Genomic DNA, 8,824 nt, shown 5'->3' with positions numbered 1-8,824 from the left:
CACCCTCCCGTCAAGGTCCCGTGCTAGGTACTGTTGCAAAAACAAAATTATTGGCTCTATAAACACTAGAAAACACCTATTACTTTCCCTGAAATTCTTTACATAAGCCTTAAGACTGTAACTCTCCCACATATTTCTGAATCAGTTCAGCTGTTCTGGGCCTCAGTTTCCCTTTATCATTACACAGGGTGATAAAGCTCATTCAGGTTTTAGTACTTTTACTAACATTATGACTGTTCCAGTTAAGCTTATCTTTTCTTCTATTTCCTGAAGCTGTTGTTATGGAAGAGCTTCAAAAGCTTCTTCTGAAGTTTAAATTAGGGATTTATCTTGAACTTGAAACTTATTGCCTCAATGTTTATCTGAATTTCTTTGATGTAACATCAGACTGAATTTGTAAAGAGAAGCACTAGGCTTCTCTTTACAAATATTGCTGCTGGTCGGATCAAAAGTTCAGTGAAAATAGAGTTTTCTCGAGGGACTTAGAAGGAATTTCTTGCAGGCTAGGTTGGAAAACCACGTGAAATCAAAAGGAAGGGACCTTGGTGGTTTAAGCCATGCAGAAACTCTAGGGAGGATGCTCTCAGCTCGAAACAGGAGTCTAAATTCTAGAAAGCAAAACCAAATAATTACTCCTTTTGAAACCATGGATATATGTGTTTATCAGAAATATCTGTGTTATTTATCTTTTTAATTAAAAATTTTTTTTTGTTATTTCAAAGGCTGTATCATGCCTATATGATGTTGGAAAACAGATCGACAAACCTAAGAAAGTGACGCTGGCGTGTTCTCCCACCCAGAGGTGACAGTGTCTACCCCAGTGGAAGCCTCCAGCTTTTCCTTTGCACACGTGCATCTGTCACTAAAGTTTTACCAAAACGCATCATACTGTAAATGATATTTTTAAGAGAACAAGGCATACCTTATTGTGTGAAAATTTGTGTTCCACGCAATATCCAATTTCCTTAATCATCAGGAAAATGTCTTCTGCAGTTGTTTTTTCTGCACGGGGACCTAAATCTCTGACTCTGCTTTGAATTTGGTGGGGATGCTCTTACGTTCCTTTCTCTTCGGTACTATAGGCATCTTCCCCACTTTTTCTACTCACGACATAGACTTAGTGGAAATAAAATTTCACAGACTAGGTATCCTGAGAGAAACACTCAGCCCTCTGGATTAGTCCGGTCAGGTTCCTGTGGCCTTTCTCAGTTTAATCCTCCGGCTCCTGTAGCATCTTCGACTCAGAAGCTAGACCTAAAAACGTGATAAATCCATGCAAACGCTGACTTGTCGGTGTTATTCCGTTATGTCATGCGCTTCAAATGGCACCGTATCCAGAGGCAGGACAACCGGTTCACCCACGGTCAGTGATGAGAAACTGACATCTGAATTAGGATGGCGACAATATGACACTTCCGTGTAGAGCTAGGATTTTCCCCCCTCGCTCCTTAAAACTAGTCTCCGTGGGATGACAGCGGCAATATGCCAGCGCCCACCTCCCCCGAAGATGCGCCACGGTGATGATTCTTCTGATCCTCGGTCTCTTCCGTTCTTATCATTCTGAGTTGATTTCCCCTGGAACAGCGCTTTCTTCATCGCCTAAGGTTCTCCATTCGGCTCGTCTATAGTTCCTACTAGAAAAGCAAAATAAAGACACCGATTTTCAGAGTGACGACATGAGTTTTAATTATTTTTTCTGGCATTCTCTTTTCTGAGTTTCATGAACAGTGATTTGTCAACTCCTGCAACAGACGCCTGAGTCCTTCGATGTGACCTCAATAATTTTTTAATGCTTTCTTGTTTAATGGCACGAGATCTCAAGCTTCCCTTGGACCTTCCTGTGTTCCTGTCCTACCATTTCCCCAGGAAGACAGTGAGTTATTCATCAGTAATTGAAGGAGGCTAGCGTTAGACTTCCATGAGCTTTGATTAGGTGGCAATTTTAATTCTAAATCAATAGAAAGTTAAAAGCCATGTCTGTTGATTTCTATTGACTAAAGAGACCCCAAGTTTAAAAGGCTGAACTATATCTACGGCCATGCCACCCTGAATGTGCCCAATCCCATCTGATCTTAGAAGCAAAGCAGGGTCAGGCCTGGTTAGTATGTGGATGGGAGACCACCTAGGAAGACTAGGTGCTGTAGGCATGATAAATAAATAAATGAATAAATAAATAAATAAATAAATAAATAATAAAAGGCTGAACTATAACTGGAATAAACTGTTGCTCAGTTCACGTTCTGGAGGGGAGAAGGGAAGGGAGACGAGTAGACTTCACCGAGACAGGTATTTTAAAAGGAGGGCGGATGTGGCAGACCTGTGCCCACCACCCTTTGCCTCCTTGCCAGGGCCACGCCTGGCCCACATCGCAGTCTCTGTGAGACAGGAGTGGCCGTGCGGCTGAGTCCCAGCCAGTGGCGGCGAGGGGCACGGCGGGCATCCTTTCTATGCTAAACACCTTCCCACGCACCGTCAGCATGTTCCCTCCCCTTCCAGGGCTGGACGCGTGTGTCCCCGATCCCCAGAGACAGGCCGGCTTCGAGGTGAAAGGAACCCGAGTCTGTTCGGCAGGGCGCAGGAGGTCATCCACCGGGGACCAGATGTGTTTGCAGGGGTCAGACCCTTCACGAGGGGCTCTCACCGGTGCCTGGTGACCCGTGTTCCGAAGAGCCCATGACCTCGGCTTGGGTGGCCCAGCGAGTCCTTCTCCTTGCAGTGGGCAGCAGGAGGGATGGGGGTCCATCCACCCTTGGTTGGACGGAGCACTCAGGGACCCCAGAGGGACGTGGCCTGCTGGGGGACACCTGCTTCAGCTGAAGGCACTTCTTGTCAGCTGCACCTTCTAAGCCAGAGTGGCCTCTGGGTGCCCCAGGGTTCAAAGACAGCTAACCACCTCCCGACGCACGTTGTCGTTTAATACCTGGAATAAAAACGAGGCAGCTGCACAGATACGTCAGTGAAAACGCCCTTCTTGAGCTCGCTGTGCTTATTCGAGAAATTAAAATGCGTAGGATTCAAATCTGATGCTGGCCGACCCGTCGGGAGCGAAGTATCTGACTCGCGGCTTTGAAAGAAGCGCATGTGGACGTCTCTCAGGACACCTCGAAACAGTGGCTGTGTTGGTGGACCCTGCTGGTGGTTTGCTGGTGTTCGAGAAACGACGCCTGAAACGTTTCTCATGTCCGCGACATCGGTAAACATCAGGGACTGCTGCCTGCGGTGGCCGTCGTACCTGTTCTTTTCACTTAACCCCCGAATAAAAAGTTTCTCCCCAAAATTTCAAAGCTGAGCAGCCATTGTAAAAATACAGATAAATCATCAACCCAAACAAATAAAACAAAGACCCTCTATTGAAACAGTGAGAGCTCAGCAGATGGCGAGAGGAAAGAGATTGACAAAAGAGGTCATGAAAGGCAGGGCTTAAAAAATAATAACTGCTCTGATTTTGAGTAGAGCATCTTTACACCTTCAGAAATACTGATATAAATTTCCCTCTCATCATCATGAATTTTATCTGTTTTACTTTAAAAAGAATGCCACTTGCATGGATTCATAGATTAGGAATGCACAAGAGATGATGTTTTTCCTCATTTAGTGTTTTTTATGTGGACGGAAGACAGAATCCTCTTGTTATTAACAGATGTAGTTCTCTGGCAAAACCCGAAAATAGGAAGTTGAGAATGACGAGAGTGCCACTCAGCCTCACACACAGATCCACAAATTCTTCCGCTGCCTCCCTTTTTAATGATCGTAGAGTCTTCTCAAAACTTAAAACGGCACACTGTTATTTGAAATGCCACAATGTGTTATTTTGGCTAAAAAGGGTTTTAAGAGAGTTGTGGGACCGCAACTGTGAGAGTGTATTTGCTCGAGATCATTCTAGTTCTTTCTGTCCCTGAAGTCTTAGCCCGATTGTTTCACGCCCCCTCCAGTCCTAAGGCGCACGCTGTCATTTCGTTTTTTAGCATTTCCGAGGTGACGGACCCCTCTGCTGGGAAGGAAGGAATACGCTATGACTCCAGGGACAAGCCCGCCCCGCAGGAGAAAACGGCGACCGAGGTGGGGTTTGCCCATCCGGTTATCGCCGTGTGCATTCGCTTCATTGGTAGCCCCACAAGGAGTCGCCGTGCCGAGTTCTTACGACTCTTGCTGTTGATTAAAACACCTTCCGTGAGGTGACGTTACAATTCGCCCTTGAAATGGAGAGTCGGGCACGTGCGTGGAGCTCCCGGTGCGAGGCTGGGCAACAGCGTGGCCCATGCATGTGGACAAGGTTATGGAAACGTCACAGGTGGGTAAAGTGGGCATCTTTGCCCAGTGGCATCGTCGTCTCGCCCTGGACCAAACGCTGGGCTTCCCTGTAAACGGGAGACAGTGCCCCGTGACGTTAGCGGGGAGGCCCCTGGGCCCAGAAGGCACTGGGCTCCGCCTGAACTCGGTGGCCATGGCCGTGACGAACGACAGAGTTGCCACCTGGACCCCGTCCCGGTCGGGCCGTGGGGGGCAGTCCGTGCCGTCGCCGGTTCATCCTGTTCTACTCTAAGTGATGCCTCCACCGAGGGCGCGGGTCACCGTGGAAACTTGGAGAGGAGGCCACCGGCTGTCTCCGGTGTCCTTGGTGGCTTCTGGGGTGTACTCACCTCTTGACTCGGGGCTTCTGGCGGCCATGGCTGAGGCCAGTATGGAAGTGTGGCCTTGTCGGAGGTCTGCTGGCTGTCCTCTTAGCTAAATGCTCCGGGACAAACCGGGCAGACTCGAGGCCTGTCGCTGCCAGCGACACCTTGGAAAACTTGGCAGGTCGTGAGGGTGTGGAGATGAGGGGTGGCTTTTCCTCGGTGAATTCTCCTCTGGTCTCATGTGTCTGCACGTCTTGTGACTGCCCTGTGCCTGGGCCACCTGTTCAAGGTGAGCAGCCCCGGAGACAGGTGGCGTCTCTCTCTCTCTCTCCCTCTCTCTCTCTCTCTCTCTCTCTCTCTCGCAAAGGGCAGGTGTACTTACTGCACACCGTTAATAATTCAGGTTTTTGAGATCAGGGCTCCTCTCCCATGAAGCCACCCGCTGTGCACGCTGGTGTCACTTGGCTCTCCTGGTGCAATCCTGAGGGTCTGGGGCTCAAGAAACTATCGCAAAAATGCTAATGTCCCTGCTACTGCCGCCGCCGAGTGGCCGTCTGTCCCCGTCTCCGGCCCAGGGTCTCGTGTCTTCGTCGGCTCCCACGGAGCGATGAAAGGCTGGCGTGTGGTCTGCAGGCGCGCGCAGCCTCGGGCCGCCTGCCGCCAGCCCCCTCAGGGTACCGGAGAGAAGGAAAGCGAGAGCGAGGCAGAGAGGGGACCGCTGGGCCCGAGTGAAATAGCGAAGGGTGGGTTTAGGTCAGAACGAAGTTCGGAAAGCGAGAAAATCCTTGTTTTTCTTATCACCATATATTTCCGTTTTTCTACCTTAGAACACCAGGGATTTTACTGAATAATCGTTTTATGATTTTCAGAACCAGGATCACCCTTTCTTTCCATTTTTCTTCTCACTATGTACATATTCGGGGTGGTAGTGGAGCAGCCCCATCTTTCTTAAGCTATCGAGATGCGTTTTTTTTGTTTTTTTTTTTTTGTTTTTTTTGCAAACTTCAGCAGGCGCTCCGCCAGGGGGTCACTAGGCTTCTTCCTAATTTTCCCGGAGGTGCCACAGCCATCGGTGGACCGTACCTGGGTGATTCTTTGTCTCTCTGGTAACCTCGTCCCGGTCATTTGTGGCATCTGTACTTCCCTACAAGTGGGCATCACAGTAAGATGTCCCATGTCGAAACAGAAGTCGTTAAACTGTATCTCAATAATACTGACTTCGATCAAAATTTCTGGCTATCTTTGTTATGGGTGACAGTTCCGAGCTCATTACTTTTGCTCTTTTGTCATTCTGAAGAACTGTATTTCTGTGGACGCCTGAGACGTGGCACTCTCACTGGCTTTAGTTGTCTCTGTTTCAAAACCAAGACTACGTTTGCTCCTCTGTGTATTTCTTCCTTCCTTAGGTAGTGCCCATAACTGTTCACTTAATTGTTGGTTGAAACTCAAAGAAAAATGCAGACAACAGTGAATTCTAATTATTCACAGTAGTTGCATCCTATAAAGTCACAAGGAACTCTGATCAGTGACCACTGAGCCACCGCCCCTTAGGGAAAACGTAAGGCCAGATTTCTGTGAGCCTCAGGTCAGAAACATCTTGTTAACCAGCCAGACATCCAAGCGGATAGCGTGCAGGGCCATTGTAAGTGACGAAATTACCCACAAAAGCACCAAAATTCCATGCACAAAAGGCCACAGAGCAGGCACAGGGAGGGCGCTCGTTTGCAGGCCGAGGGCAGAAGCAAGAGGCAGGGCGATGCCTCGTCCCGCCCGAGCTGGAGCTGTGCGTGTGGGGACGCGTGTGGGCGTGGGGACGCGCGTGGGCGTGGGGACGCGCGTGGGGACGCGTGTGGGCGTGGGGACGCGTGTGGGCGTGGGGACGTGTGTGGGCGTGGGGACGCGCGTGGGGACGCGTGTGGGCGTGGGGACGCGTGTGGGCGTGGGGACGCGTGTGGGGACGCGTGTGGGCGTGGGGACACGTGTGGGCGTGGGGACACGTGTGGGGACGCGCGTGGGCGTGGGGACGCGTGTGGGGACGCGCGTGGGCGTGGGGACGCGTGTGGGGACGCGTGTGGGCGTGGGGACACGTGTGGGCGTGGGGACACGTGTGGGGACGCGCGTGGGCGTGGGGACGCGCGTGGGGACGCGTGTGGGGACGCGTGTGGGCGTGGGGACGCGCGTGGGCGTGGGGACGCGTGTGGGGACGCGTGTGGGGACGCGCGTGGGCGTGGGGACGTGTGTGGGGACACGTGTGGGCGTGGGGACGCGTGTGGGCGTGGGGACACGTGTGGGGACGCGTGTGGGCGTGGGGACGCGTGTGGGGACGCGTGTGGGCGTGGGGACGCGTGTGGGCGTGGGGACGCGTGTGGGGACGTGCCGATGTCTGCTGTCTGCACGTGTCTGCGCGTGGCTGTGAGGCGGTGTCCCCTGGCGGTGGCAACGTGAAGGAGTGGGGAAGTTGGCAAACGGGGACGCCGCGTTCTCAAGCGTACGTGACAATCCTGACGCTGTTTTGCTGGCTCAGTTTCCCCCATCGTGTTCATCCAGCTCTGCAGATTGTGACTCTCACGTCTCTGTAGACGACTTGGCTCTTCATTTTTTGCTGTGGACTAAATGTCTGGAGCGTGTTAGTTTCTCTCTAGCCACACAAACAGGTGTCACCCTTCATTTTAGTTTCCAGGGATGGACACAGGGTAGATTGTACGCCAGCCGAATGAGCACCCAAACCTCGGGTCTTAGGGCCGACAGGAGGAGCTGGCCAGCACCAGGGACCGCTCCCTATAACCTGGTGGGAAGAGGAGCAGAGGCGCGACAGGGGACCGAATGACCCCCGGTCCCAGGAGGACAGGCGTCTCTGTGGGCGCACGGCTCATTGCCTGGCGTTCGCACTGTGAAATGCGTTTGTTTTGCTGGTTCAAACCAGGCCGTTTTATACGGTTCAGGCTCATAAGGAGAAGGAGTAGAGTGCGGTGTCGCGAAGCGCATCGTAGATGGACGCGAGGCCCCCGCGGCTGGCGCCCGATTGCCAGGGGCCCGCGGCGGTGGCTCCGAGGCCAGGCTCGGGGGATCAGGCATGGGAAGGAGGCTGTCGTGTCTTCGCACAATTGTGAGTCGCACTCACTGTCCTGCCCTCGCGTCTTTGTTGGACTGCAGCCCAAATGTCTGCGGCCACGACCAAATCGGTGGTGGGGGACAGGGACCCGCCTGAGGGGTGTCTGAGAACAGCTCTCCGATAACCATGATGGCTTTTCGTAGGCGATGTCTTACCCTCAGGGGAGCCAGGAGGGAGGCTGGGAACAGGTGGCGCATGGCCGAAGACCGTGTCCTGTGTTAGGAGCTTCACGCACCTACACATGCGACCCAGGTGGGAAGCTGTTGCCAGCACTGAACCATGCCCGGTGTGGCTAGGGGCACACTTTACAATCGATGAAGCATGAAGAGTCAGGAGACGTAAGTCCTGTTCTCTGGAATTTTAAGTTCTGGGTAGAAACACAATCTATGTTACAAAAAAGATCAGTGCACTGTTTTATTTTGTTTATTTTTCAGTTATAGTTGGCATTCGGTATTATTTTATACTGGCTTCAGGTGTGCGGCATAGTGGCTGGACGTTCATCTGATCGGTCTGGTTCTCAGCGGCCACTGTCCCTGGTGGTCACGATGCCATCGGCGTCCCCGTGACTGTTTCGTACCCGCCGACTTGTGCTTCGTCCCACCCCCTGTTCCACCCCGTCCCCTAAACGCCCTCCCGTCTGACAACCACCAGTTTGGCCTCCGTATCTGTGAGTTTGTTTCCATTTCGTTTGTCCATTTATTTTGTTCTTTAGATTCCACATATGAGTAAAAGCATAGGACACGAGTCTTTCTAGGTCCGGCCACGTTGTTACGAACGGTAAGATTGCACTCTTTCCTGAGGCCGAGCAGCGTTCCACCGTCCTGTGCCGCGTCTTCGTTACCCAGTCTTCCACGGGTGGCACTCACGCCGCTTCCATATCGTGGCTCCCGTAGATACTGCTACAATGAGCATGGGGTGAACATCTCTTTTCAAGTTAGTGTTTTTGTCGAATCGGATGAACACTCAGCGGTGGAATGGCCGTGTCATTATGTAGCTCTGTGTTTAATTTTTTGAGGAACTGCCACACTCTACCATAGTGGCTGCGTCAATTAGTAATCCCGCCAAAACAGTGCACTTTTAATAATTTTTAAATAAG

The 8,824-nt window shown here is 51.7% G+C and overlaps 1 pseudogene; it reads left to right on the top strand.

The window, feature by feature from the left end:
* Nucleotides 1–2,028: 2,028 nt before the first annotated feature.
* On the top strand, nucleotides 2,029–2,147 carry LOC118611685 (annotated as a pseudogene).
* The last annotated feature ends 6,677 nt before the right edge of the window (nucleotides 2,148–8,824 follow it).

Source organism: Rousettus aegyptiacus, unplaced genomic scaffold (assembly GCF_014176215.1).
Source record: "Rousettus aegyptiacus isolate mRouAeg1 unplaced genomic scaffold, mRouAeg1.p scaffold_m13_p_14, whole genome shotgun sequence".
NCBI classification, from domain to species: domain Eukaryota; kingdom Metazoa; phylum Chordata; class Mammalia; order Chiroptera; family Pteropodidae; genus Rousettus; species Rousettus aegyptiacus.
This window is presented reverse-complemented; position numbering and strand designations above follow the sequence as displayed.